This window comes from Phyllobates terribilis, unplaced genomic scaffold (assembly GCF_046119375.1).
Source record: "Phyllobates terribilis strain yellow unplaced genomic scaffold, ASM4611937v1 Scaffold_66__1_contigs__length_7565176, whole genome shotgun sequence".
Lineage (NCBI taxonomy): Eukaryota > Metazoa > Chordata > Amphibia > Anura > Dendrobatidae > Phyllobates > Phyllobates terribilis.
This window is the reverse complement of record NW_027362826.1, coordinates 6,021,845-6,048,499: the sequence shown is the minus strand read 5'-3', so window position 1 is coordinate 6,048,499 and position 26,655 is coordinate 6,021,845. Positions and strand designations below refer to the sequence as shown.

General features: G+C 43.8%; 12 non-coding genes and 3 pseudogenes across 12 annotated transcripts; all 15 read left to right on the top strand.

Annotated features, from left to right (window-relative positions):
- Positions 1-919: 919 nt before the first annotated feature.
- LOC141193660 (U2 spliceosomal RNA) lies at positions 920-1,111 on the top strand. The gene has a single exon (XR_012266552.1). It is a non-coding gene; the product is annotated as a U2 spliceosomal RNA (small nuclear RNA).
- Positions 1,112-7,352: 6,241 nt separating this feature from the next.
- Positions 7,353-7,523, top strand: LOC141193733 (U2 spliceosomal RNA; annotated as a pseudogene).
- A 1,115-nt stretch (positions 7,524-8,638) lies between these two features.
- On the top strand, positions 8,639-8,829 carry LOC141194253 (U2 spliceosomal RNA). The gene has a single exon (XR_012267040.1). It is a non-coding gene; the product is annotated as a U2 spliceosomal RNA (small nuclear RNA).
- Positions 8,830-9,944: 1,115 nt separating this feature from the next.
- LOC141194252 (U2 spliceosomal RNA) lies at positions 9,945-10,135 on the top strand. The gene has a single exon (XR_012267039.1). It is a non-coding gene; the product is annotated as a U2 spliceosomal RNA (small nuclear RNA).
- A 1,118-nt stretch (positions 10,136-11,253) lies between these two features.
- LOC141193867 (U2 spliceosomal RNA) lies at positions 11,254-11,444 on the top strand. Its single transcript, XR_012266673.1, has one exon. It is a non-coding gene; the product is annotated as a U2 spliceosomal RNA (small nuclear RNA).
- A 1,115-nt stretch (positions 11,445-12,559) lies between these two features.
- Positions 12,560-12,750, top strand: LOC141194251 (U2 spliceosomal RNA). The gene has a single exon (XR_012267038.1). It is a non-coding gene; the product is annotated as a U2 spliceosomal RNA (small nuclear RNA).
- A 1,115-nt stretch (positions 12,751-13,865) lies between these two features.
- Positions 13,866-14,056, top strand: LOC141193866 (U2 spliceosomal RNA). The gene has a single exon (XR_012266672.1). It is a non-coding gene; the product is annotated as a U2 spliceosomal RNA (small nuclear RNA).
- A 1,115-nt stretch (positions 14,057-15,171) lies between these two features.
- Positions 15,172-15,362, top strand: LOC141193865 (U2 spliceosomal RNA). Its single transcript, XR_012266671.1, has one exon. It is a non-coding gene; the product is annotated as a U2 spliceosomal RNA (small nuclear RNA).
- A 1,115-nt stretch (positions 15,363-16,477) lies between these two features.
- LOC141193864 (U2 spliceosomal RNA) lies at positions 16,478-16,668 on the top strand. The gene has a single exon (XR_012266670.1). It is a non-coding gene; the product is annotated as a U2 spliceosomal RNA (small nuclear RNA).
- A 1,115-nt stretch (positions 16,669-17,783) lies between these two features.
- On the top strand, positions 17,784-17,899 carry LOC141193754 (U2 spliceosomal RNA; annotated as a pseudogene).
- Positions 17,900-18,423: 524 nt separating this feature from the next.
- LOC141193602 (U2 spliceosomal RNA) lies at positions 18,424-18,605 on the top strand. Its single transcript, XR_012266508.1, has one exon. It is a non-coding gene; the product is annotated as a U2 spliceosomal RNA (small nuclear RNA).
- A 1,115-nt stretch (positions 18,606-19,720) lies between these two features.
- On the top strand, positions 19,721-19,911 carry LOC141194259 (U2 spliceosomal RNA). Its single transcript, XR_012267046.1, has one exon. It is a non-coding gene; the product is annotated as a U2 spliceosomal RNA (small nuclear RNA).
- Positions 19,912-21,026: 1,115 nt separating this feature from the next.
- Positions 21,027-21,217, top strand: LOC141193863 (U2 spliceosomal RNA). The gene has a single exon (XR_012266669.1). It is a non-coding gene; the product is annotated as a U2 spliceosomal RNA (small nuclear RNA).
- A 1,115-nt stretch (positions 21,218-22,332) lies between these two features.
- LOC141193861 (U2 spliceosomal RNA) lies at positions 22,333-22,523 on the top strand. Its single transcript, XR_012266667.1, has one exon. It is a non-coding gene; the product is annotated as a U2 spliceosomal RNA (small nuclear RNA).
- Positions 22,524-25,376: 2,853 nt separating this feature from the next.
- On the top strand, positions 25,377-25,557 carry LOC141193635 (U2 spliceosomal RNA; annotated as a pseudogene).
- Positions 25,558-26,655: the final 1,098 nt, after the last annotated feature.

The following is a 26,655-nucleotide window of genomic DNA, read 5'->3' as shown; positions in this document are numbered from 1 at the left end:
TTTTAATCCATCTGTTCGTTTACTGTTTTAATGCCCTTTTTAAGAATCACTATTGGTCCTTTTTTATGCGTTTTAATACAGGATTTTTTATGAGAAAGTTTGGATGGTATGAAGTTAATATATCTGTGCCCCATGCTTTTAATTTGTCGACGCATTATGAGATTTTAAGGAAAATAGTGTCCGATTTTAATTTAGGGACTAAGAAAATAGAGGAATTAAGAAATAGTAAGAAATTAATTAAAGAAATACGTAAAAGTGAGGAAATATGTAATGTTGACAGATATGATGATGACAAATCTATGTCTATCTGGAAAATGATTAACGTTTTTTATCTTTTTAATGAACAGAGAGATCTGGCTTGGAGTTGCATGCACCGCTGTCTTCCTTGCCGGGCATTCCAATACAGAAGAGGATTTGTGAGGTCTGCCATCTGCCCAAGAACCGGATGCCAAGACGAGGAAACGGTGGAACATCTATTATGGACATGTAATTTTGCAAAGGATTTCTGGAGAAGACTGCTCCCCCTACTGGAAAGGGTGGCAGACCTCAAGGACTTTACATATAAAACTGTGCTATACGGACTTATGGAATGCCCCACAATGGACCAGTACACAATGGCTTGGAAGACAGTGAACTGCGCCAAGTCATCTCTCTGGAAAGCGCGCAACATTGCTATTTTTAAACAAGATGTTTTATCAGTGAATGATGTTTTAAGTTTATGTTTATGTGAAATGTATACTTATTATTTAATTGACAAAAAGAAGAATGTACATATTTCCAAAAAATGGCTTGTTGACCAATGGAACCTAATTATTTAAAATCTTTGTATTTTTTTGTTTTGTAAATTTCATTTGTCTTTTAACGTTTGGTATTTGTTTAATTATGCTTGTAATTTGTTAAAGTTTTAATAAACGGTTTTATCCCTCTGCAGGGGATAGCCAAATTAAAAAAAAAAAAATCTGTTCTTATCAGTTTAATATCTGATACGTCCCCTATCTGGGGACCATATATTAAATGGATTTTTAGAACAGGGAGATGGAAAAAGAGCTTGCTCTGTCCACTCCACGCATTGACCTGGTATTGCAGTATCTCCAGGACCGGTGCACCCCTTCTTTAATGCAGTTTCTAAAATCAGAAAGAATTGAATTCAATGTTTTTTGTTCATTTTGCTTGTTTGTCGGATTTTGGGATGGACTCTTTGGCTTTGCTTTTCTTCTCCTCATTGGATTTTTCATGTTCAAAGTTGCAGAAGCCAGATTACAAGCTCATTTTGGTTCAACTTCAGCAACTGTGCATTGCATTGCCATGTAATGTGATGCAATGCTATCTTTCTAGCTCTCCCTTTTTACTTCCTTTTGGATAAACAGACATATTAGGCAAGCATTTTGGAGCTTTCACCTAAATAACTACAGGTGGTGAGATAAGCTGCACAATATAATTGACCTTTCAGTATATTGTTGCACACACACCATCTATTTAGCAAATGCCCTTGTTATCAACAGCAGCCTTTTAAACTCACCTGAGCTAACAGGTATGTGCGCTGGTTACTCTGCTGCGCTTAAAATTTCTTTTTTGGTTTGCTACAATGCCTTTTCTGAAACGTTGTCTCCTTCTGCTGGAACACTGACTTCTTTCATTTAATGCCTGCAGACTATAAAAGAGAACCCAACCCAAAAAGTTTGGTTGATTAGTCTGTGGCATTCTGTTAAACTGTTGCTTATGGCGGTCTCTGTGAGCTTCTCAGCGACATTCAGCCAGCCAGGTATCCTGCCTGCAGTAGATGGAATGTGGCAATGGAACGCTGGCTGCGCGTGTCATAATAGGCTCTGAGCCTTTATATACCTGTGCACAGCAGCAGCCACCTTCAGTCTGCTGCTGGACAGCCAGCAGCAGCAGCAGCAGCAGGAGAGGTATGTAATCAGGAGCCCTCCTGCTAAGGGTAGACAGCTGCTCGTTCCACCCCACCCCCCGCCTTAATTGGTTCTCCTCCCTTCCAACGGTGTTGAGGCGGGTGGGAACAGCAGGGGGTGAAGGTGCTGTGTTTAAAGAGGTGGAGTTATGCAGATCTAAAACGCGTGGATTGCAGCAGCAGCAAGCCGAAAAGTGCAGGCATGTAAGGGATCTAGAGGTTGACAACATGTCTTCTTAACGGGAGTCCAGGAGCTCATCTCCACAAATGGACTTTTCAGGATCCTTGGGTGGCTCCGTAGTTTGAAACCAATTCTGGTTATCGCTTCTCGGCCTTTTGGCTCAGATCTGTAATGGGTCTAGTCATTTGGCTGTCTGTGCGTTAACTCTTGGCCCTGTGGCATCGCCATTTTATGGCTTAAGCCACTTGCTGCTATAAGGAGTTGGCCAGTAGACACGACTAGCGATAATGGGACGCATTCGATACGCTGGGCCCGGTGAGGCTCGAGTGAAGTTTGGAATCCAGATTGATGTGGAAGAAGGCAAAGAAGGAATCTTTACCCTCAGCTTCGTGGTGAAGGAGATTTTGTTTGGACTCCTTGAAGTGAAGAAGGAAGAAATCTTGTGCCTCCAGCAATTCAAAAGCAAGTATAATCTTGTATTTACTTCTATGGCTGTTTGCAACAATTTCTATGATTGTTTGAAAAAGAATCTGGACAATCAATATTTGGATGGGCTGACTTTTGTCATCTTGTATTGCTCCAAAGAGGTACCTCTGACTGTTTTCATGTACAACCCACATGTGGACTTGGCTTTGATTTATGCCTTTCTAAATAGGCACTGCTATATTACCAAGGTGGCAGTAAAAGTCATGAATGAGGAGGAACTATGGACCGGTAAATATCGTTTCATGGTCAAGTTCCGGGAAAGTCCTGATGAACCAGGGGGTATACATTATCCTCCATCAAATTTTTCCATTGGGAGTGAGCGGGGTTACCTGTTCTTCCCCAATGCGCCCAGGTTTTGTCGTCATTGTAGGAGGTATGGCCATACTCAGGAAGCATGCGACATCAGACAGATTATTTGCAGGAAGTGCAATGAGGTGGGTCATTCTTCCAATAATTGCAAAAATGAAATAGTCTGTAACCTCTGCGGAGAGAAGGGGCATGCCTTCAGAGACTGTATATTCCATCCTGGTTCATATGCGGGGGCAGCGGGAAGGGGAAGGAGAAGAAATGAATCTCCTGCACCCACAGCTACAACTCCGACTGCTCCAACTCCGACTGCTCCGATATCTACTCTGGCTTTCCTGGATGAGGAGGAGGCTCGGGTTGCTTTTCCAGAACTGGTTCGTGTGAATGTAAGAGGAAATATGGAGCTGGCACCTGAGCCACCGGTGCAGAGGGCCGCGTCTGTGGCTTCAGATGTCAGTGAGTCTGAGACGATAACTGATGATCGCATAGGCATGGAAGTGGCCCCGGTGGAGGATCTGGAGGCTGAAATTCCAGACATGATGGTTACATTGCAGGGGGAAGAGGAGTCTGATCTGACCAGAACACCGCATGTGGCCTGGAGCGATGTCGTTTCTGACCTTGAGGAGGAGGGATGTCAGGGGGACTTTGACCCCCAGCGGCGGGATTATAGTTCAGATGAAGATGGAGGCGCTTCAGTGAAGAAAAAGAAGAAAACTGAACCATCCTTTTCCCCTTTAAGTGACTGCAGTGTGAGTCCAGCCCGGGTGTACCCTACTGCATCCGATCCCCAAGATGTGTCTTTTTTGGGGGAAGGCACAAACTACGATATCTGCACGTCCAGCGTCCTACCCCCAGAAGGGTTAGGATGATGTACAGGTGGGCATGTTGTCGTGACCTGCCACATCAAATTAATAGATGGGTGCCCAAGTTGCTCTCAGCATCTTGTCGCTAAATGTTCGGCTGATTAAATCTGAGTCGAGAAGAGTGGCAATTTTGGACTACTTGAGCAACTTGGATGCGGACGTATACTGTGTGCAGGAGTGTGGGATCTCCGATCCCTTAAGTGAAAATGCATGGCCTTTAGGTCAAAGTGTGTGGTCTGGTTCTGTATGTAATAAAAATTGTGGGGTAGGTGTTTTGGTGAAGGGTTATAGTGTTAAGATAGAAAGTTACATGGTGGTGGAGGCGGGGAGGTGTGTAATATGTGAGTTAAATTGTAGGGGGTGGAGGGTTAGGGTGGTAAATATGTATGCACCAATAGATAAAGGGGAGAGGCTGGAAATTTTTGAGAAATTATGTTTTTTTTTATCTGGCAAAATGCCAATAATTTTTGTTGGAGATTTCAATTGTGTGACGGAGGGGGATAAGATGGATGTTACAGGTAAAAGACTCAAGAGTCTTGTGGCGGATTTTTCCTTACAGGATGCTGCGGAAGTTTTTTTAGGTAATCCACCTCCTGCGACCTATAAGGCCGACAGGGGAGGCATAGAGTCTAGAATAGACCGTATCTTCTTTTCTTCAAAAAATGTTATTTGTAGGAATTTCCAGCAGGAAGATGTTCCCTTCTCTGACCATGTGTGTTTGAGGGCACGTCTAGAAGGTAAGATTTCCTTTGTATATGGTGGTGGCGTGTGGAAACTTAATGTGCGTTTGCTGGAAGATAATAGGATCATGCGTGATTTTAGGCGAATGTATGTTAGGTGGAGGGATAAAAAAAGTGATTACAGGAATGTGCTTGAGTGGTGGGACTGGATGAAGAGTGAGATTGGTTTTTTCTTTAGAAAAAGGGGCAGGAGGAAAGCAGCAATGAATAGAGCAAAATTTAATGATTTAAGCTCTAGACTGGAGTGGCTGAGGAAGTTAAGGATGATTGGAGTGGATGTGGATGTTTTGATGTGTCAAGTGAAAGAAGAGATTAAGAAATATATTGAGGGTAAAGGGAAAGAAATTATTTACCGTTCTAAGATTGAACATTTGGAGAAAAATGAGAAATGCACAAGGTTTTTTTTCAAAAAAGTTTTTGGGAAGAAAGTAGATATGGATGAGGTGGTGAATGGCGATGGGGTGTGTGTGAGTGGGAAGGATGTGATGCAGGAGGTGGTGTTGTTTTTTAAGGAGTTGTATGGGGAAAAATGGGTTGATGATAGGATGTTGACTGATGCTTTGGGGTGTTTAGAAGGTTGTTTGGGTGAGGATGAACGTGAAATATTGGATGATGTAATTGTGTTGGATGAAGTTAAAAAAGTGGTGATGTCTGCGAGTAAGAATAAAACACCTGGGAAGGATGGACTGCCCGTGGAGTTATATGTTAAGGAATGGGACACGATGGGAAATGACTTATTGGAGGTGTGCCAGTATATGTTCACGGAGAATATGTTGAGTGAATCTATGAGAGATGGGGTGGTGGTTTTGGTTCATAAGAAAGGTGATAAAAAGGATTTGGGGAATTGGAGGCCAATCACCCTTTTGAATGCAGACTATAAGGTGTTTAGTAAATTGTTGGCTAGCCGGATGCGGGAAGTGATTGGCGGTGTGGTGGATGAAGATCAAGTGTGTGCAGTGCCTGGGAGAAGTATGACTGAAAATTTGGTGTTGTTGCGTGATGTGATTGGGGATTGTATGAGTCGTAAGCAGAAATGTTTGTTGTTTTCGGTTGATTTTGAAAAAGCTTTTGACCGTGTGTCACATAGCTTTATGTTTAAGGTTTTGTCTAAGATGGGTTATTCCAGGAATTTTGTAAACTGTGTTAGGAGTTTGTATTGTAATGTTTCAAGTGAATTTTTGGTGAATGGGTGGTTGAGTGAGAAAGTGAGAATTAAATCAGGAGTGCGTCAGGGGTGCCCTATGTCCCCTTTTTTGTTTATTAGTGTGATTGAAGTGTTGATGTGTATGGTTAGGAAGGATAAGGTTATGAGAGGTGTGATGATTCCTGGGAGTAATGGAAAGGATGTGAGAATTCTAGGTTACATGGATGATGTAGTGATTGTGAGTGGGAATATGGCTGCGATGAGTAGGGCAAGGTTGATATTAAGTTTGTTTTGTAGTGTCTCAGCTTTTAAGGTCAATTGGACTAAGAGTTCCTTTAAATGTTTTGGTGAGAGGAATGTACGGATGGATGGTGTGAGGTGTGAGGATGGTGCAATAAAGGTGCTTGGGATTAAGTTTAATGATGATTTGAAAGGAAATGAGAGTTGGGAACATTGTGGGGTGAGAGTGGTGCGCAAGTTGAATTTTTGGCGAATGAGAGAATTAACTCTGACTGGGAAAGTTCTGATTATTAAGGCGGTTATTTTGCCTATTTTGTTGTTTGTTGCGAATGTATATCCTGCTGCTTTTAAGAAAATTAGGAAAACTGAGAAATTCATCTTTAATTTTCTTTGGGGAAGTCGCATGGAGAAATTGAAACGGGAATATGTCTATAAGTTATGTGTAAATGGTGGTTTGGATTTTCCAAATATTGATTTCTTTTTAGGGATTAGTTACGTGAAAATGGTGGTGGTGGTTCTAGGGAAAAGTAATAAGTGTGCTTATATGATGAAGTATTCGGCTGGATGGATGCTTTATGGCTTAAAGTGGGTCAAAAGGGATGCTAGAGTGCCTGTTGCTTTTAAGTGTCCTGTATGGTATGGTTGTGTTGAAAAATTTGTAAGGAAGTATGATTTGTTGTCCGTTAACATGAGTGATTTTAGGCAAAAGAAGAAAGTCATTAGGATGGTGCGTGAGCGTGAGGTGGTATGTAATATCAATGGGTTGAGAGGGGAGGAAGTAACCGAGATGTGGAGAAAATTAAGTATAGATGGTTTGACTAACAGACAGAGAGATATCGCTTGGATGATATTGCATGACATTTTGCCTGTTAGAGATGTGCAAAAGAAGAGGGATTTAGTTAAATCTGAGGTATGCCCGAGGGATGGATGTGGTTTGAGAGAGCATGTTAGACATATGGTATGGGATTGTGATTTTGCATATGATGTATGGAAGGGTATAGGGGGACTTTGCAAGGAATTGGTGGGTGTAAAGTATGTAAATTGGAAACTTGCTATGTTTGGGATGGGTGCATGTAGTAGAATTAAGGATAGGATTTTATGGTTGTTGGTGGTGTGTGTAATTGAAAGTTTGTGGGATGCGAGGAATTTGTTAGTTTTTAAAAGGAAGAAAATGTCAGTTAATGAATGTTTGAGATTGATTCTGTCACGTATGTATGTAATATACCTCTGGGATCAGGAACGTGGAAGTATTATAGATGCTGAAGGGATCTGGAAGTTTAAAAAGTGGAGGTTTTTGGTAAAGTTTAATTAGTAGTGTATAATGTACCTGATGATAAGGTTTGGTTTTATTTTTGATTATATACCAAGTGTGATGAAAGGCTAAGTGTCAATGAAAGGCTTTTGTAAGTCGATTTGATTGAGCTTATGCTCCGGCCTATCTGATTTGGAAAAAAAAAAAAAAGAAAAAAAAAAAAAAAAAAAAAAAAAAAAAAAAAAAAAATCTGTTCTTATCAGTTTAATATCTGATACGTCCCCTATCTGGGGACCATATATTAAATGGATTTTTAGAACAGGGAGATGGAAAAAGAGCTTGCTCTGTCCACTCCACGCATTGACCTGGTATTGCAGTATCTCCAGGACCGGTGCACCCCTTCTTTAATGCAGTTTCTAAAATCAGAAAGAATTGAATTCAATGTTTTTTGTTCATTTTGCTTGTTTGTCGGATTTTGGGATGGACTCTTTGGCTTTGCTTTTCTTCTCCTCATTGGATTTTTCATGTTCAAAGTTGCAGAAGCCAGATTACAAGCTCATTTTGGTTCAACTTCAGCAACTGTGCATTGCATTGCCATGTAATGTGATGCAATGCTATCTTTCTAGCTCTCCCTTTTTACTTCCTTTTGGATAAACAGACATATTAGGCAAGCATTTTGGAGCTTTCACCTAAATAACTACAGGTGGTGAGATAAGCTGCACAATATAATTGACCTTTCAGTATATTGTTGCACACACACCATCTATTTAGCAAATGCCCTTGTTATCAACAGCAGCCTTTTAAACTCACCTGAGCTAACAGGTATGTGCGCTGGTTACTCTGCTGCGCTTAAAATTTCTTTTTTGGTTTGCTACAATGCCTTTTCTGAAACGTTGTCTCCTTCTGCTGGAACACTGACTTCTTTCATTTAATGCCTGCAGACTATAAAAGAGAACCCAACCCAAAAAGTTTGGTTGATTAGTCTGTGGCATTCTGTTAAACTGTTGCTTATGGCGGTCTCTGTGAGCTTCTCAGCGACATTCAGCCAGCCAGGTATCCTGCCTGCAGTAGATGGAATGTGGCAATGGAACGCTGGCTGCGCGTGTCATAATAGGCTCTGAGCCTTTATATACCTGTGCACAGCAGCAGCCACCTTCAGTCTGCTGCTGGACAGCCAGCAGCAGCAGCAGCAGGAGAGGTATGTAATCAGGAGCCCTCCTGCTAAGGGTAGACAGCTGCTCGTTCCACCCCACCCCCCGCCTTAATTGGTTCTCCTCCCTTCCAACGGTGTTGAGGCGGGTGGGAACAGCAGGGGGTGAAGGTGCTGTGTTTAAAGAGGTGGAGTTATGCAGATCTAAAACGCGTGGATTGCAGCAGCAGCAAGCCGAAAAGTGCAGGCATGTAAGGGATCTAGAGGTTGACAACATGTCTTCTTAACGGGAGTCCAGGAGCTCATCTCCACAAATGGACTTTTCAGGATCCTTGGGTGGCTCCGTAGTTTGAAACCAATTCTGGTTATCGCTTCTCGGCCTTTTGGCTAAGATCAAGTGTAGTATCTGTTCTTATCAGTTTAATATCTGATACGTCCCCTATCTGGGGACCATATATCAAATGGATTTTTAGAACAGGGAGATGGAAAAAGAGCTTGCTCTGTCCACTCCACGCATTGACCTGGTATTGCAGTATCTCCAGGACCGGTGCACCCCTTCTTTAATGCAGTTTCTAAAATCAGAAAGAATTGAATTCAATGTTTTTTGTTCATTTTGCTTGTTTGTCGGATTTTGGGATGGACTCTTTGGCTTTGCTTTTCTTCTCCTCATTGGATTTTTCATGTTCAAAGTTGCAGAAGCCAGATTACAAGCTCATTTTGGTTCAACTTCAGCAACTGTGCATTGCATTGCCATGTAATGTGATGCAATGCTATCTTTCTAGCTCTCCCTTTTTACTTCCTTTTGGATAAACAGACATATTAGGCAAGCATTTTGGAGCTTTCACCTAAATAACTACAGGTGGTGAGATAAGCTGCACAATATAATTGACCTTTCAGTATATTGTTGCACACACACCATCTATTTAGCAAATGCCCTTGTTATCAACAGCAGCCTTTTAAACTCACCTGAGCTAACAGGTATGTGCGCTGGTTACTCTGCTGCGCTTAAAATTTCTTTTTTGGTTTGCTACAATGCCTTTTCTGAAACGTTGTCTCCTTCTGCTGGAACACTGACTTCTTTCATTTAATGCCTGCAGACTATAAAAGAGAACCCAACCCAAAAAGTTTGGTTGATTAGTCTGTGGCATTCTGTTAAACTGTTGCTTATGGCGGTCTCTGTGAGCTTCTCAGCGACATTCAGCCAGCCAGGTATCCTGCCTGCAGTAGATGGAATGTGGCAATGGAACGCTGGCTGCGCGTGTCATAATAGGCTCTGAGCCTTTATATACCTGTGCACAGCAGCAGCCACCTTCAGTCTGCTGCTGGACAGCCAGCAGCAGCAGCAGCAGGAGAGGTATGTAATCAGGAGCCCTCCTGCTAAGGGTAGACAGCTGCTCGTTCCACCCCACCCCCCGCCTTAATTGGTTCTCCTCCCTTCCAACGGTGTTGAGGCGGGTGGGAACAGCAGGGGGTGAAGGTGCTGTGTTTAAAGAGGTGGAGTTATGCAGATCTAAAACGCGTGGATTGCAGCAGCAGCAAGCCGAAAAGTGCAGGCATGTAAGGGATCTAGAGGTTGACAACATGTCTTCTTAACGGGAGTCCAGGAGCTCATCTCCACAAATGGACTTTTCAGGATCCTTGGGTGGCTCCGTAGTTTGAAACCAATTCTGGTTATCGCTTCTCGGCCTTTTGGCTAAGATCAAGTGTAGTATCTGTTCTTATCAGTTTAATATCTGATACGTCCCCTATCTGGGGACCATATATCAAATGGATTTTTAGAACAGGGAGATGGAAAAAGAGCTTGCTCTGTCCACTCCACGCATTGACCTGGTATTGCAGTATCTCCAGGACCGGTGCACCCCTTCTTTAATGCAGTTTCTAAAATCAGAAAGAATTGAATTCAATGTTTTTTGTTCATTTTGCTTGTTTGTCGGATTTTGGGATGGACTCTTTGGCTTTGCTTTTCTTCTCCTCATTGGATTTTTCATGTTCAAAGTTGCAGAAGCCAGATTACAAGCTCATTTTGGTTCAACTTCAGCAACTGTGCATTGCATTGCCATGTAATGTGATGCAATGCTATCTTTCTAGCTCTCCCTTTTTACTTCCTTTTGGATAAACAGACATATTAGGCAAGCATTTTGGAGCTTTCACCTAAATAACTACAGGTGGTGAGATAAGCTGCACAATATAATTGACCTTTCAGTATATTGTTGCACACACACCATCTATTTAGCAAATGCCCTTGTTATCAACAGCAGCCTTTTAAACTCACCTGAGCTAACAGGTATGTGCGCTGGTTACTCTGCTGCGCTTAAAATTTCTTTTTTGGTTTGCTACAATGCCTTTTCTGAAACGTTGTCTCCTTCTGCTGGAACACTGACTTCTTTCATTTAATGCCTGCAGACTATAAAAGAGAACCCAACCCAAAAAGTTTGGTTGATTAGTCTGTGGCATTCTGTTAAACTGTTGCTTATGGCGGTCTCTGTGAGCTTCTCAGCGACATTCAGCCAGCCAGGTATCCTGCCTGCAGTAGATGGAATGTGGCAATGGAACGCTGGCTGCGCGTGTCATAATAGGCTCTGAGCCTTTATATACCTGTGCACAGCAGCAGCCACCTTCAGTCTGCTGCTGGACAGCCAGCAGCAGCAGCAGCAGCAGGAGAGGTATGTAATCAGGAGCCCTCCTGCTAAGGGTAGACAGCTGCTCGTTCCACCCCACCCCCCGCCTTAATTGGTTCTCCTCCCTTCCAACGGTGTTGAGGCGGGTGGGAACAGCAGGGGGTGAAGGTGCTGTGTTTAAAGAGGTGGAGTTATGCAGATCTAAAACGCGTGGATTGCAGCAGCAGCAAGCCGAAAAGTGCAGGCATGTAAGGGATCTAGAGGTTGACAACATGTCTTCTTAACGGGAGTCCAGGAGCTCATCTCCACAAATGGACTTTTCAGGATCCTTGGGTGGCTCCGTAGTTTGAAACCAATTCTGGTTATCGCTTCTCGGCCTTTTGGCTAAGATCAAGTGTAGTATCTGTTCTTATCAGTTTAATATCTGATACGTCCCCTATCTGGGGACCATATATTAAATGGATTTTTAGAACAGGGAGATGGAAAAAGAGCTTGCTCTGTCCACTCCACGCATTGACCTGGTATTGCAGTATCTCCAGGACCGGTGCACCCCTTCTTTAATGCAGTTTCTAAAATCAGAAAGAATTGAATTCAATGTTTTTTGTTCATTTTGCTTGTTTGTCGGATTTTGGGATGGACTCTTTGGCTTTGCTTTTCTTCTCCTCATTGGATTTTTCATGTTCAAAGTTGCAGAAGCCAGATTACAAGCTCATTTTGGTTCAACTTCAGCAACTGTGCATTGCATTGCCATGTAATGTGATGCAATGCTATCTTTCTAGCTCTCCCTTTTTACTTCCTTTTGGATAAACAGACATATTAGGCAAGCATTTTGGAGCTTTCACCTAAATAACTACAGGTGGTGAGATAAGCTGCACAATATAATTGACCTTTCAGTATATTGTTGCACACACACCATCTATTTAGCAAATGCCCTTGTTATCAACAGCAGCCTTTTAAACTCACCTGAGCTAACAGGTATGTGCGCTGGTTACTCTGCTGCGCTTAAAATTTCTTTTTTGGTTTGCTACAATGCCTTTTCTGAAACGTTGTCTCCTTCTGCTGGAACACTGACTTCTTTCATTTAATGCCTGCAGACTATAAAAGAGAACCCAACCCAAAAAGTTTGGTTGATTAGTCTGTGGCATTCTGTTAAACTGTTGCTTATGGCGGTCTCTGTGAGCTTCTCAGCGACATTCAGCCAGCCAGGTATCCTGCCTGCAGTAGATGGAATGTGGCAATGGAACGCTGGCTGCGCGTGTCATAATAGGCTCTGAGCCTTTATATACCTGTGCACAGCAGCAGCCACCTTCAGTCTGCTGCTGGACAGCCAGCAGCAGCAGCAGCAGGAGAGGTATGTAATCAGGAGCCCTCCTGCTAAGGGTAGACAGCTGCTCGTTCCACCCCACCCCCCGCCTTAATTGGTTCTCCTCCCTTCCAACGGTGTTGAGGCGGGTGGGAACAGCAGGGGGTGAAGGTGCTGTGTTTAAAGAGGTGGAGTTATGCAGATCTAAAACGCGTGGATTGCAGCAGCAGCAAGCCGAAAAGTGCAGGCATGTAAGGGATCTAGAGGTTGACAACATGTCTTCTTAACGGGAGTCCAGGAGCTCATCTCCACAAATGGACTTTTCAGGATCCTTGGGTGGCTCCGTAGTTTGAAACCAATTCTGGTTATCGCTTCTCGGCCTTTTGGCTAAGATCAAGTGTAGTATCTGTTCTTATCAGTTTAATATCTGATACGTCCCCTATCTGGGGACCATATATCAAATGGATTTTTAGAACAGGGAGATGGAAAAAGAGCTTGCTCTGTCCACTCCACGCATTGACCTGGTATTGCAGTATCTCCAGGACCGGTGCACCCCTTCTTTAATGCAGTTTCTAAAATCAGAAAGAATTGAATTCAATGTTTTTTGTTCATTTTGCTTGTTTGTCGGATTTTGGGATGGACTCTTTGGCTTTGCTTTTCTTCTCCTCATTGGATTTTTCATGTTCAAAGTTGCAGAAGCCAGATTACAAGCTCATTTTGGTTCAACTTCAGCAACTGTGCATTGCATTGCCATGTAATGTGATGCAATGCTATCTTTCTAGCTCTCCCTTTTTACTTCCTTTTGGATAAACAGACATATTAGGCAAGCATTTTGGAGCTTTCACCTAAATAACTACAGGTGGTGAGATAAGCTGCACAATATAATTGACCTTTCAGTATATTGTTGCACACACACCATCTATTTAGCAAATGCCCTTGTTATCAACAGCAGCCTTTTAAACTCACCTGAGCTAACAGGTATGTGCGCTGGTTACTCTGCTGCGCTTAAAATTTCTTTTTTGGTTTGCTACAATGCCTTTTCTGAAACGTTGTCTCCTTCTGCTGGAACACTGACTTCTTTCATTTAATGCCTGCAGACTATAAAAGAGAACCCAACCCAAAAAGTTTGGTTGATTAGTCTGTGGCATTCTGTTAAACTGTTGCTTATGGCGGTCTCTGTGAGCTTCTCAGCGACATTCAGCCAGCCAGGTATCCTGCCTGCAGTAGATGGAATGTGGCAATGGAACGCTGGCTGCGCGTGTCATAATAGGCTCTGAGCCTTTATATACCTGTGCACAGCAGCAGCCACCTTCAGTCTGCTGCTGGACAGCCAGCAGCAGCAGCAGCAGGAGAGGTATGTAATCAGGAGCCCTCCTGCTAAGGGTAGACAGCTGCTCGTTCCACCCCACCCCCCGCCTTAATTGGTTCTCCTCCCTTCCAACGGTGTTGAGGCGGGTGGGAACAGCAGGGGGTGAAGGTGCTGTGTTTAAAGAGGTGGAGTTATGCAGATCTAAAACGCGTGGATTGCAGCAGCAGCAAGCCGAAAAGTGCAGGCATGTAAGGGATCTAGAGGTTGACAACATGTCTTCTTAACGGGAGTCCAGGAGCTCATCTCCACAAATGGACTTTTCAGGATCCTTGGGTGGCTCCGTAGTTTGAAACCAATTCTGGTTATCGCTTCTCGGCCTTTTGGCTAAGATCAAGTGTAGTATCTGTTCTTATCAGTTTAATATCTGATACGTCCCCTATCTGGGGACCATATATTAAATGGATTTTTAGAACAGGGAGATGGAAAAAGAGCTTGCTCTGTCCACTCCACGCATTGACCTGGTATTGCAGTATCTCCAGGACCGGTGCACCCCTTCTTTAATGCAGTTTCTAAAATCAGAAAGAATTGAATTCAATGTTTTTTGTTCATTTTGCTTGTTTGTCGGATTTTGGGATGGACTCTTTGGCTTTGCTTTTCTTCTCCTCATTGGATTTTTCATGTTCAAAGTTGCAGAAGCCAGATTACAAGCTCATTTTGGTTCAACTTCAGCAACTGTGCATTGCATTGCCATGTAATGTGATGCAATGCTATCTTTCTAGCTCTCCCTTTTTACTTCCTTTTGGATAAACAGACATATTAGGCAAGCATTTTGGAGCTTTCACCTAAATAACTACAGGTGGTGAGATAAGCTGCACAATATAATTGACCTTTCAGTATATTGTTGCACACACACCAGCTATTTAGCAAATGCCCTTGTTATCAACAGCAGCCTTTTAAACTCACCTGAGCTAACAGGTATGTGCGCTGGTTACTCTGCTGCGCTTAAAATTTCTTTTTTGGTTTGCTACAATGCCTTTTCTGAAACGTTGTCTCCTTCTGCTGGAACACTGACTTCTTTCATTTAATGCCTGCAGACTATAAAAGAGAACCCAACCCAAAAAGTTTGGTTGATTAGTCTGTGGCATTCTGTTAAACTGTTGCTTATGGCGGTCTCTGTGAGCTTCTCAGCGACATTCAGCCAGCCAGGTATCCTGCCTGCAGTAGATGGAATGTGGCAATGGAACGCTGGCTGCGCGTGTCATAATAGGCTCTGAGCCTTTATATACCTGTGCACAGCAGCAGCCACCTTCAGTCTGCTGCTGGACAGCCAGCAGCAGCAGCAGCAGGAGAGGTATGTAATCAGGAGCCCTCCTGCTAAGGGTAGACAGCTGCTCGTTCCACCCCACCCCCCGCCTTAATTGGTTCTCCTCCCTTCCAACGGTGTTGAGGCGGGTGGGAACAGCAGGGGGTGAAGGTGCTGTGTTTAAAGAGGTGGAGTTATGCAGATCTAAAACGCGTGGATTGCAGCAGCAGCAAGCCGAAAAGTGCAGGCATGTAAGGGATCTAGAGGTTGACAACATGTCTTCTTAACGGGAGTCCAGGAGCTCATCTCCACAAATGGACTTTTCAGGATCCTTGGGTGGCTCCGTAGTTTGAAACCAATTCTGGTTATCGCTTCTCGGCCTTTTGGCTAAGATCAAGTGTAGTATCTGTTCTTATCAGTTTAATATCTGATACGTCCCCTATCTGGGGACCATATATTAAATGGATTTTTAGAACAGGGAGATGGAAAAAGAGCTTGCTCTGTCCACTCCACGCATTGACCTGGTATTGCAGTATCTCCAGGACCGGTGCACCCCTTCTTTAATGCAGTTTCTAAAATCAGAAAGAATTGAATTCAATGTTTTTTGTTCATTTTGCTTGTTTGTCGGATTTTGGGATGGACTCTTTGGCTTTGCTTTTCTTCTCCTCATTGGATTTTTCATGTTCAAAGTTGCAGAAGCCAGATTACAAGCTCATTTTGGTTCAACTTCAGCAACTGTGCATTGCATTGCCATGTAATGTGATGCAATGCTATCTTTCTAGCTCTCCCTTTTTACTTCCTTTTGGATAAACAGACATATTAGGCAAGCATTTTGGAGCTTTCACCTAAATAACTACAGGTGGTGAGATAAGCTGCACAATATAATTGACCTTTCAGTATATTGTTGCACACACACCATCTATTTAGCAAATGCCCTTGTTATCAACAGCAGCCTTTTAAACTCACCTGAGCTAACAGGTATGTGCGCTGGTTACTCTGCTGCGCTTAAAATTTCTTTTTTGGTTTGCTACAATGCCTTTTCTGAAACGTTGTCTCCTTCTGCTGGAACACTGACTTCTTTCATTTAATGCCTGCAGACTATAAAAGAGAACCCAACCCAAAAAGTTTGGTTGATTAGTCTGTGGCATTCTGTTAAACTGTTGCTTATGGCGGTCTCTGTGAGCTTCTCAGCGACATTCAGCCAGCCAGGTATCCTGCCTGCAGTAGATGGAATGTGGCAATGGAACGCTGGCTGCGCGTGTCATAATAGGCTCTGAGCCTTTATATACCTGTGCACAGCAGCAGCCACCTTCAGTCTGCTGCTGGACAGCCAGCAGCAGCAGCAGCAGGAGAGGTATGTAATCAGGAGCCCTCCTGCTAAGGGTAGACAGCTGCTCGTTCCACCCCACCCCCCGCCTTAATTGGTTCTCCTCCCTTCCAACGGTGTTGAGGCGGGTGGGAACAGCAGGGGGTGAAGGTGCTGTGTTTAAAGAGGTGGAGTTATGCAGATCTAAAACGCGTGGATTGCAGCAGCAGCAAGCCGAAAAGTGCAGGCATGTAAGGGATCTAGAGGTTGACAACATGTCTTCTTAACGGGAGTCCAGGAGCTCATCTCCACAAATGGACTTTTCAGGATCCTTGGGTGGCTCCGTAGTTTGAAACCAATTCTGGTTATCGCTTCTCGGCCTTTTGGCTAAGATCAAGTGTAGTATCTGTTCTTATCAGTTTAATATCTGATACGTCCCCTATCTGGGGACCATATATTAAATGGATTTTTAGAACAGGGAGATGGAAAAAGAGCTTGCTCTGTCCACTCCACGCATTGACCTGGTATTGCAGTATCTCCAGGACCGGTGCACCCCTTCTTTAATGCAGTTTCTAAAATCAGAAAGAATTGAATTCAATGTTTTTTGTTCATTTTGCTTGTTTGTCGGATTTTGGGATGGACTCTTTGGCTTTGCTTTTCTTCTCCTCATTGGATTTTTCATGTTCAAAGTTGCAGAAGCCAGATTACAAGCTCATTTTGGTTCAACTTCAGCAACTGTGCATTGCATTGCCATGTAATGTGATGCAATGCTATCTTTCTAGCTCTCCCTTTTTACTTCCTTTTGGATAAACAGACATATTAGGCAAGCATTTTGGAGCTTTCACCTAAATAACTACAGGTGGTGAGATAAGCTGCACAATATAATTGACCTTTCAGTATATTGTTGCACACACACCATCTATTTAGCAAATGCCCTTGTTATCAACAGCAGCCTTTTAAACTCACCTGAGCTAACAGGTATGTGCGCTGGTTACTCTGCTGCGCTTAAAATTTCTTTTTTGGTTTGCTACAATGCCTTTTCTGAAACGTTGTCTCCTTCTGCTGGAACACTGACTTCTTTCATTTAATGCCTGCAGACTATAAAAGAGAACCCAACCCAAAAAGTTTGGTTGATTAGTCTGTGGCATTCTGTTAAACTGTTGCTTATGGCGGTCTCTGTGAGCTTCTCAGCGACATTCAGCCAGCCAGGTATCCTGCCTGCAGTAGATGGAATGTGGCAATGGAACGCTGGCTGCGCGTGTCATAATAGGCTCTGAGCCTTTATATACCTGTGCACAGCAGCAGCCACCTTCAGTCAGCTGCTGGACAGCCAGCAGCAGCAGCAGCAGGAGAGGTATGTAATCAGGAGCCCTCCTGCTAAGGGTAGACAGCTGCTCGTTCCACCCCACCCCCCGCCTTAATTGGTTCTCCTCCCTTCCAACGGTGTTGAGGCGGGTGGGAACAGCAGGGGGTGAAGGTGCTGTGTTTAAAGAGGTGGAGTTATGCAGATCTAAAACGCGTGGATTGCAGCAGCAGCAAGCCGAAAAGTGCAGGCATGTAAGGGATCTAGAGGTTGACAACATGTCTTCTTAACGGGAGTCCAGGAGCTCATCTCCACAAATGGACTTTTCAGGATCCTTGGGTGGCTCCGTAGTTTGAAACCAATTCTGGTTATCGCTTCTCGGCCTTTTGGCTAAGATCAAGTGTAGTATCTTTTGAAAAGGCAGTTTTGTCCTTGGGCTGCCCTAGTAAATTGATGCATATTACACACTGGTTTGGTGCACTTGTTAGTACGCCAGGTGGCTCATAGAGTTATCTGATGGAAAACATGGCCCTCCAGGATCGAAGTCACTAGGCTGGGTAAGTGTGAGGGCTTTGGAGCAATGTGCCCCAGGAGTAGGCGCCCTGGTGGGAGTCCAAGCTTACTGGGACTGGGAACCCCAGAAAGACTTGGCTTCGTTGCACGCCGCACCTTTGCCAATCATACTTTCTGAGCAACCCCCCCTATTCCTGGCCTCCGGGCTAGGAAGGGGAATTTTTATAAACCCGGTCGGAGGTCCGGTCAGCTTTGGGCTGAGAAACCAACACAGGCTCCAGCTCCACTAGGGTGGCAGCCTAGATGGAAGCTGGGAGCACGAAAACGGCTCTTCTCCGGCTTCGGCTAGGGAGAGCATCGGAGATCCCTGACCCTCGCTGTGGCCTTCTGGCTCGGAGGGATGGGGATGGTTTATTGGGGACCCTCTCCTCCGGGAAGGGTCCACATGAATCCTCGCCTCGTGCGCTGTTTTGGTGTGACTTCGGTCACATTTTTCAGTGCCTTGGATGCAGCTTCAATCAAAAAATCTGTTCTTATCAGTTTAATATCTGATACGTCCCCTATCTGGGGACCATATATTAAATGGATTTTTAGAACAGGGAGATGGAAAAAGAGCTTGCTCTGTCCACTCCACGCATTGACCTGGTATTGCAGTATCTCCAGGACCGGTGCACCCCTTCTTTAATGCAGTTTCTAAAATCAGAAAGAATTGAATTCAATGTTTTTTGTTCATTTTGCTTGTTTGTCGGATTTTGGGATGGACTCTTTGGCTTTGCTTTTCTTCTCCTCATTGGATTTTTCATGTTCAAAGTTGCAGAAGCCAGATTACAAGCTCATTTTGGTTCAACTTCAGCAACTGTGCATTGCATTGCCATGTAATGTGATGCAATGCTATCTTTCTAGCTCTCCCTTTTTACTTCCTTTTGGATAAACAGACATATTAGGCAAGCATTTTGGAGCTTTCACCTAAATAACTACAGGTGGTGAGATAAGCTGCACAATATAATTGACCTTTCAGTATATTGTTGCACACACACCATCTATTTAGCAAATGCCCTTGTTATCAACAGCAGCCTTTTAAACTCACCTGAGCTAACAGGTATGTGCGCTGGTTACTCTGCTGTGCTTAAAATTTCTTTTTTGGTTTGCTACAATGCCTTTTCTGAAACGTTGTCTCCTTCTGCTGGAACACTGACTTCTTTCATTTAATGCCTGCAGACTATAAAAGAGAACCCAACCCAAAAAGTTTGGTTGATTAGTCTGTGGCATTCTGTTAAACTGTTGCTTATGGCGGTCTCTGTGAGCTTCTCAGCGACATTCAGCCAGCCAGGTATCCTGCCTGCAGTAGATGGAATGTGGCAATGGAACGCTGGCTGCGCGTGTCATAATAGGCTCTGAGCCTTTATATACCTGTGCACAGCAGCAGCCACCTTCAGTCTGCTGCTGGACAGCCAGCAGCAGCAGCAGCAGGAGAGGTATGTAATCAGGAGCCCTCCTGCTAAGGGTAGACAGCTGCTCGTTCCACCCCACCCCCCGCCTTAATTGGTTCTCCTCCTTTCCAACGGTGTTGAGGCGGGTGGGAACAGCAGGGGGTGAAGGTGCTGTGTTTAAAGAGGTGGAGTTATGCAGATCTAAAACGCGTGGATTGCAGCAGCAGCAAGCCGAAAAGTGCAGGCATGTAAGGGATCTAGAGGTTGACAACATGTCTTCTTAACGGGAGTCCAGGAGCTCATCTCCACAAATGGACTTTTCAGGATCCTTGGGTGGCTCTGTAGTTTGAAACCAATTCTGGTTATCGCTTCTCGGCCTTTTGGCTAAGATCAAGTGTAGTATCTGTTCTTATCAGTTTAATATCTGATACGTTCCCTATCTGGGGACCATATATTAAATGGATTTTTAGAACAGGGAGATGGAAAAAGAGCTTGCTCTGTCCACTCCACGCATTGACCTGGTATTGCAGTATCTCCAGGACCGGTGCACCCCTTCTTTAATGCAGTTTCTAAAATCAGAAAGAATTGAATTCAATGTTTTTTGTTCATTTTGCTTGTTTGTCGGATTTTGGGATGGACTCTTTGGCTTTGCTTTTCTTCTCCTCATTGGATTTTTCATGTTCAAAGTTGCAGAAGCCAGATTACAAACTCATTTTGGTTCAACTTCAGCAACGGTGCATTGCATTGCCATGTAATGTGATGCAATGCTATCTTTCTAGCTCTCCCTTTTTACTTCCTTTTGGATAAACAGACATATTAGGCAAGCATTTTGGAGCTTTCACCTAAATAACTACAGGTGGTGAGATAAGCTGCACAATATAATTGACCTTTCAGTATATTGTTGCACACACACCATCTATTTAGCAAATGCCCTTGTTATCAACAGCAGCCTTTTAAACTCACCTGAGCTAACAGGTATGTGCGCTGGTTACTCTGCTGCGCTTAAAATTTCTTTTTTGGTTTGCTACAATGCCTTTTCTGAAACGTTGTCTCCTTCTGCTGGAACACTGACTTCTTTCATTTAATGCCTGCAGACTATAAAAGAGAACCCAACCCAAAAAGTTTGGTTGATTAGTCTGTGGCATTCTGTTAAACTGTTGCTTATGGCGGTCTCTGTGAGCTTCTCAGCGACATTCAGCCAGCCAGGTATCCTGCCTGCAGTAGATGGAATGTGGCAATGGAACGCTGGCTGCGCGTGTCATAATAGGCTCTGAGCCTTTATATACCTGTGCACAGCAGCAGCCACCTTCAGTCTGCTGCTGGACAGCCAGCAGCAGCAGCAGCAGGAGAGGTATGTAATCAGGAGCCCTCCTGCTAAGGGTAGACAGCTGCTCGTTCCACCCCACCCCCCGCCTTAATTGGTTCTCCTCCCTTCCAACGGTGTTGAGGCGGGTGGGAACAGCAGGGGGTGAAGGTGCTGTGTTTAAAGAGGTGGAGTTATGCAGATCTAAAACGCGTGGATTGCAGCAGCAGCAAGCCGAAAAGTGCAGGCATGTAAGGGATCTAGAGGTTGACAACATGTCTTCTTAACGGGAGTCCAGGAGCTCATCTCCACAAATGGACTTTTCAGGATCCTTGGGTGGCTCCGTAGTTTGAAACCAATTCTGGTTATCGCTTCTCGGCCTTTTGGCTAAGATCAAGTGTAGTATCTGTTCTTATCAGTTTAATATCTGATACGTCCCCTATCTGGGGACCATATATTAAATGGATTTTTAGAACAGGGAGATGGAAAAAGAGCTTGCTCTGTCCACTCCACGCATTGACCTGGTATTGCAGTATCTCCAGGACCGGTGCACCCCTTCTTTAATGCAGTTTCTAAAATCAGAAAGAATTGAATTCAATGTTTTTTGTTCATTTTGCTTGTTTGTCGGATTTTGGGATGGACTCTTTGGCTTTGCTTTTCTTCTCCTCATTGGATTTTTCATGTTCAAAGTTGCAGAAGCCAGATTACAAGCTCATTTTGGTTCAACTTCAGCAACTGTGCATTGCATTGCCATGTAATGTGATGCAATGCTATCTTTCTAGCTCTCCCTTTTTACTTCCTTTTGGATAAACAGACATATTAGGCAAGCATTTTGGAGCTTTCACCTAAATAACTACAGGTGGTGAGATAAGCTGCACAATATAATTGACCTTTCAGTATATTGTTGCACACACACCATCTATTTAGCAAATGCCCTTGTTATCAACAGCAGCCTTTTAAACTCACCTGAGCTAACAGGTATGTGCGCTGGTTACTCTGCTGCGCTTAAAATTTCTTTTTTGGTTTGCTACAATGCCTTTTCTGAAACGTTGTCTCCTTCTGCTGGAACACTGACTTCTTTCATTTAATGCCTGCAGACTATAAAAGAGAACCCAACCCAAAAAGTTTGGATGATTAGTCTGTGGCATTCTGTTAAACTGTTGCTTATGGCGGTCTCTGTGAGCTTCTCAGCGACATTCAGCCAGCCAGGTATCCTGCCTGCAGTAGATGGAATGTGGCAATGGAACGCTGGCTGCGCGTGTCATAATAGGCTCTGAGCCTTTATATACCTGTGCACAGCAGCAGCCACCTTCAGTCTGCTGCTGGACAGCCAGCAGCAGCAGCAGCAGGAGAGGTATGTAATCAGGAGCCCTCCTGCTAAGGGTAGACAGCTGCTCGTTCCACCCCACCCCCCGCCTTAATTGGTTCTCCTCCCTTCCAACGGTGTTGAGGCGGGTGGGAACAGCAGGGGGTGAAGGTGCTGTGTTTAAAGAGGTGGAGTTATGCAGATCTAAAACGCGTGGATTGCAGCAGCAGCAAGCCGAAAAGTGCAGGCATGTAAGGGATCTAGAGGTTGACAACATGTCTTCTTAACGGGAGTCCAGGAGCTCATCTCCACAAATGGACTTTTCAGGATCCTTGGGTGGCTCCGTAGTTTGAAACCAATTCTGGTTATCGCTTCTCGGCCTTTTGGCTAAGATCAAGTGTAGTATCTGTTCTTATCAGTTTAATATCTGATACGTCCCCTATCTGGGGACCATATATTAAATGGATTTTTAGAACAGGGAGATGGAAAAAGAGCTTGCTCTGTCCACTCCACGCATTGACCTGGTATTGCAGTATCTCCAGGACCGGTGCACCCCTTCTTTAATGCAGTTTCTAAAATCAGAAAGAATTGAATTCAATGTTTTTTGTTCATTTTGCTTGTTTGTCGGATTTTGGGATGGACTCTTTGGCTTTGCTTTTCTTCTCCTCATTGGATTTTTCATGTTCAAAGTTGCAGAAGCCAGATTACAAGCTCATTTTGGTTCAACTTCAGCAACTGTGCATTGCATTGCCATGTAATGTGATGCAATGCTATCTTTCTAGCTCTCCCTTTTTACTTCCTTTTGGATAAACAGACATATTAGGCAAGCATTTTGGAGCTTTCACCTAAATAACTACAGGTGGTGAGATAAGCTGCACAATATAATTGACCTTTCAGTATATTGTTGCACACACACCATCTATTTAGCAAATGCCCTTGTTATCAACAGCAGCCTTTTAAACTCACCTGAGCTAACAGGTATGTGCGCTGGTTACTCTGCTGCGCTTAAAATTTCTTTTTTGGTTTGCTACAATGCCTTTTCTGAAACGTTGTCTCCTTCTGCTGGAACACTGACTTCTTTCATTTAATGCCTGCAGACTATAAAAGAGAACCCAACCCAAAAAGTTTGGTTGATTAGTCTGTGGCATTCTGTTAAACTGTTGCTTATGGCGGTCTCTGTGAGCTTCTCAGCGACATTCAGCCAGCCAGGTATCCTGCCTGCAGTAGATGGAATGTGGCAATGGAACGCTGGCTGCGCGTGTCATAATAGGCTCTGAGCCTTTATATACCTGTGCACAGCAGCAGCCACCTTCAGTCTGCTGCTGGACAGCCAGCAGCAGCAGCAGCAGGAGAGGTATGTAATCAGGAGCCCTCCTGCTAAGGGTAGACAGCTGCTCGTTCCACCCCACCCCCCGCCTTAATTGGTTCTCCTCCCTTCCAACGGTGTTGAGGCGGGTGGGAACAGCAGGGGGTGAAGGTGCTGTGTTTAAAGAGGTGGAGTTATGCAGATCTAAAACGCGTGGATTGCAGCAGCAGCAAGCCGAAAAGTGCAGGCATGTAAGGGATCTAGAGGTTGACAACATGTCTTCTTAACGGGAGTCCAGGAGCTCATCTCCACAAATGGACTTTTCAGGATCCTTGGGTGGCTCCGTAGTTTGAAACCAATTCTGGTTATCGCTTCTCGGCCTTTTGGCTAAGATCAAGTGCAGTGATCTAGCGGCTGCTGCCTTGGTCTTGGCTGAGAGGTGCTCGGGGTACCCGGCTCCTTGGCCTGGGGGGATCGCTCTGTTTTTCAGCAGGGCTTCACCTCCCTGCTGCTATTAGGGAGTCGGATTAGTCCCCGGGCAACGGGAGGCGATCATCTACCTGGCACTTCGGTGTTGAAGGTTTCTATTGAGAAGAGGAGAACCTGTTTGTGAAGAAGATGTCTGCAGCATCACATGAAGGAGAGGAAGATCATGTGCCTGAATTCGCTAAGGTGCAGAATTCTATTCGTTTGGTTGTTCAGGAGAACTTTCGAGATCAAAAGGATTTTAGGTATGTGATGAGTCAAGTTCTTGTGGATCTTTTTGGTTTGAAGACAGAAGAAGTGTTGGCGATAATGGACTACCCCAGGAGGGGTATTTATGATATAGTTTTTGTTGACAAAGTTTTTTTTGAAGGATATCTAAGGAAAATGACTGCAAGCCAGGATAAAAGAATGGAGGGGATAAGTGTAATGCCACACTTCCCCGTTAGAGATAAATGGATCATTGTTAAAATGTACTCTCCATTGGTGGACGAAGAGGATGTTCTTACATTTTTGGAGTTTTTTTGTTTGTCAGTAACACCAAAAGGGAAGATTTATAATGAATTTGGTTTTTGGACTTCGAAGTGGAAATTTTTGGTCCGTTTCAAAGAAGATGAGCAGGGGACTGTGTTGCTTCCCCCAGCTAGGTTTAAGTTGGGTAATATAAATGGTGATATTTTTTTCAGTGGTATACCCACTTTTTGTCGAGTTTGTCGTCAATACGGGCATGGAAAGGAAAATTGTTCGGGTGGTGTATGTGGTTTTTGCAAAAAAGGTGATCATGAGTCAAAGGATTGTAAAGATCGGAGGAAGTGCAACTTGTGTCAGGAAGATACGCATGTTTTTAAGAATTGCCCAAAGAGGAAAAGAAATAAAGAGAAGGAGGTAGTGGTTAAAAAGGTTTTGGTAGAGAGAAAGGAGGAAAGTGTAGAAAAGGTGTTGGTGGTAAAGGGAAAAGAAAGCAAACCTGTAGGAGTGCAGAGGGAGATGGAGAAAACAAGAGTAGATTGGGGGGATAGGGTAGAGAGTGAAATGGGAGGTGTAAGTCAGGGAACTGGCCGTGGTAAGGTTAAAAAGCAAGAAAAGAGAAAGGAACAGGAAGTGGAGGTGGCAATGGAAGAAAATATAGTTGTTTTTCAACAACCTATGTTTATAAAGAATGCAGAATATTTTAACCGGTTGTACCGTAAGTTGTATGATGAGAAACGTTTGGACTATCTTATAGAGAATGTTAGGAAAGAACTAATAAGAGATAAAAATGTTTTTTGTGTGAAATATAGAATACCAGATGGTGTATCGAAACAAGTTTTTTCAGCATCAAGGGTTGAAGATTTGTCCCTTAAGGTTCTGAGTTGGGTTGGGGTTCATGCTTTTGATAATGGTTACAAGTATTTTACTTGATGTTATTACTGTTGTTAATACAGTTATAATTTAATTTTTATTTTTTTGGTATCCATTCAGGTTCTGAAACATTTCTTTCTTTGTAAGTATTGTTGTATTTTTGTAATTTTTTTTTCTGACATTAAAAGTACCAAAACCTGATGATGATTTAAGTTGGAGTCCACGTCTTGTCTCCCTTTGGGGAGAAGAGGACTGTGGAGTGGACTTTAATTTTAACCTGAATAGGTTTTAAAAAAAAAAAAAAAAAAATCTGTTCTTATCAGTTTAATATCTGATACGTCCCCTATCTGGGGACCATATATTAAATGGATTTTTAGAACAGGGAGATGGAAAAAGAGCTTGCTCTGTCCACTCCACGCATTGACCTGGTATTGCAGTATCTCCAGGACCGGTGCACCCCTTCTTTAATGCAGTTTCTAAAATCAGAAAGAATTGAATTCAATGTTTTTTGTTCATTTTGCTTGTTTGTCGGATTTTGGCATGGACTCTTTGGCTTTGCTTTTCTTCTCCTCATTGGATTTTTCATGTTCAAAGTTGCAGAAGCCAGATTACAAGCTCATTTTGGTTCAACTTCAGCAACTGTGCATTGCATTGCCATGTAATGTGATGCAATGCTATCTTTCTAGCTCTCCCTTTTTACTTCCTTTTGGATAAACAGACATATTAGGCAAGCATTTTGGAGCTTTCACCTAAATAACTACAGGTGGTGAGATAAGCTGCACAATATAATTGACCTTTCAGTATATTGTTGCACACACACCATCTATTTAGCAAATGCCCTTGTTATCAACAGCAGCCTTTTAAACTCACCTGAGCTAACAGGTATGTGCGCTGGTTACTCTGCTGCGCTTAAAATTTCTTTTTTGGTTTGCTACAATGCCTTTTCTGAAACGTTGTCTCCTTCTGCTGGAACACTGACTTCTTTCATTTAATGCCTGCAGACTATAAAAGAGAACCCAACCCAAAAAGTTTGGTTGATTAGTCTGTGGCATTCTGTTAAACTGTTGCTTATGGCGGTCTCTGTGAGCTTCTCAGCGACATTCAGCCAGCCAGGTATCCTGCCTGCAGTAGATGGAATGTGGCAATGGAACGCTGGCTGCGCGTGTCATAATAGGCTCTGAGCCTTTATATACCTGTGCACAGCAGCAGCCACCTTCAGTCTGCTGCTGGACAGCCAGCAGCAGCAGCAGCAGGAGAGGTATGTAATCAGGAGCCCTCCTGCTAAGGGTAGACAGCTGCTCGTTCCACCCCACCCCCCGCCTTAATTGGTTCTCCTCCCTTCCAACGGTGTTGAGGCGGGTGGGAACAGCAGGGGGTGAAGGTGCTGTGTTTAAAGAGGTGGAGTTATGCAGATCTAAAACGCGTGGATTGCAGCAGCAGCAAGCCGAAAAGTGCAGGCATGTAAGGGATCTAGAGGTTGACAACATGTCTTCTTAACGGGAGTCCAGGAGCTCATCTCCACAAATGGACTTTTCAGGATCCTTGGGTGGCTCCGTAGTT